This window comes from Nicotiana attenuata, unplaced genomic scaffold (genome assembly GCF_001879085.1).
Source record: "Nicotiana attenuata strain UT unplaced genomic scaffold, NIATTr2, whole genome shotgun sequence".
Classification (NCBI taxonomy): Eukaryota; Viridiplantae; Streptophyta; class Magnoliopsida; order Solanales; family Solanaceae; genus Nicotiana; species Nicotiana attenuata.
This window is the reverse complement of record NW_017674154.1, coordinates 46801-49140: the sequence shown is the minus strand read 5'-3', so window position 1 is coordinate 49140 and position 2340 is coordinate 46801.

Here is a 2340-nt window from a genome sequence, read left to right as displayed (position 1 = left end):
ATTATTGGTTATAAATTAGAGTATTGTACACTATTATGAGTAACTAATTTGTTATCTAAGGTTTTGATGGAACCTATTGGAGGATGATTTTCCTGTTACATTAATATAGATTTGTGGTAACTTTTTCTCTATTTGTGCAACTACGTTATTATTGTGGTTGGTTGAAGAGCTCTCAATCGACTGTACCTATTTAGTGTATATTACTCGGGAGAGAGTGCATATTTAGGTAGTTGTTGAACAACATCACTCCTAACGTATATGAGGGATCAATACGGAGGGATTAAAGGTGGGATTAGGGATAACGAAATCTTGGTGCGATCCGATGAGTCGTACTTAATGCCAGCTAGCGTAATTTGGGAGAATATGTCTAGTAAATTGTGGTAATTACTCCAGAGAGAGTTACGACAGTCAGAGTGCTCATGATCGGTAGAGAAGACTTAGGCAAATTTATAGTAAACGTAGCGGAAAGGATTCTGACAATAGGGTAAATCATAACTCTAGACCTCCTTAATCTTGTCTCCAATCCTTATCCTTGTTAATTGATAGCTTTACTGCTTTCTAGTATTTGATAGTTAATTAGAAAAAATTAAATATTATAATATTTATAATTAGGAAATTGTTTGGACGTGTGTTTCTTAGCGATATTGAATAACTGTAGCTAAGCCTTAGTTCTCTGTGGGATTCGACTCCGGAGTTGTAAACCGGATTATATTTGCAGCGACCGCTTAGTCCTATTTATAAGGCATTGTTGGGCGTGAGGTGTTAATATGATATATTTCTAATGGAAGGTTCTTTGATATGCAAATGGTTCCTAAATGACTACCCAATATTTCTCAACAGTTAGGTAGTATTTCCTCTTTATAATTTTCCCAAATATAAAAGAGTTGCAATTAAGGACAATCAATTTTTGCCAAATAAAACCCACTTATTCCTAAGTGACTCTATTAAATAAGGTTTAAAGCCTTGAGTTTTTGTTATTCAATTCTACCAAACCCTAACCCACTTTTCCAAGTAAAGATAGAGTGAAATGGCATTAGTCAATGTTTGCAACAATCAACATTAAATGAAGCATGAGAAATGACTAAATACCAACCAACCACTATATATATATATATATATATATTCAATATTAAACACCCATTAACATTACACCCATTTAGGGTCCACAACCTTAGTATTTAAAGCTAGCTACTCATACTAGAATCCAAGAATAAAGTAATAAATAAAGTCATAAAGCTTACAAAGATGACAAGATTCTCTTCTTCAAAAGCTTCCAAAACAATGGTGTATTCAATGCCTCTTTTTCAGACAAGATGACCCACAGAAACCCTAATAACTATTTATAATGGGCCAAAAGTCGGGGTCCGAAGAATTAGAAAGTTGCTGCAAAATTGCACGCCCAATTTCCCAATTCCCCATCGCCGATCCATTATGCGGTCCGCATATTTCTTATGCAACCGCAGACTGCGTCGCAGAAGTGCTCTCGCAGAATTTCCTTTTGCAGTTATGCGGTCATTATGCGGTCCGCAGAAGCATTATGCGGCCGCATAGTAGGCCGCATATTTCTCTCTTCAAGAGCTGGACCACCTGCTTCCATCTGCGGTTGGTTTGTGGCTCGCACATCACTTCTGCAGTCGCAGACCTGCCACATTTCTGCCCTTCCATGGGTTTTTGTCTTCTTTTCCGTGTTCTTGGTTCTTCAAGTCTGGTACACTGCAAAACACCAAAACTTCATAAGAAATAACTAAAAATGCTTTAAAAGACGAGCTAAAGTCTATGTAATTAGTATCAAAAGTGTCGAAATTATACGGCACATCACTTGGTCATCTTCCACGTCCACATCCTCCATAGGCATGTTTCCAAGAGTACCATTGTTGTTGAGAGCCATTGTTTAACCTACAATTGTTTCACAAAAAAGATTAGTAACACGGAAGGAAAAGAAGATAATTCACACACAAAACCAAATATATAGCTAAATCCATTTTTAGCTCCCCGGCAATGGCGCCAAAAATTGATCTCGTCCAAGTCACACCTCTATTCGAGATTATGAAATGGTCGATGCAATAGTAATACCCAACTAACAGTCGGGGTTGAATTCCACATGGAGCTATATGAATGGGATAAAGTAGTATATATTTGGACTAAGCACGTGAAATATCTAGATTGCAACTTCCACAAATATGGTTTTGTTTTTACTTCTAAAATTACGCTAAGGATTACAATTCTAAAAGTATGAAACTAGGGGATATTATTTTTAGTTGTTTTTCAAAGATATAAAAACCCTAGGTCTATGACCTTCACCTAGGTGTTTGCCTAACGGGTTGTAAACTTTAAAGCTTG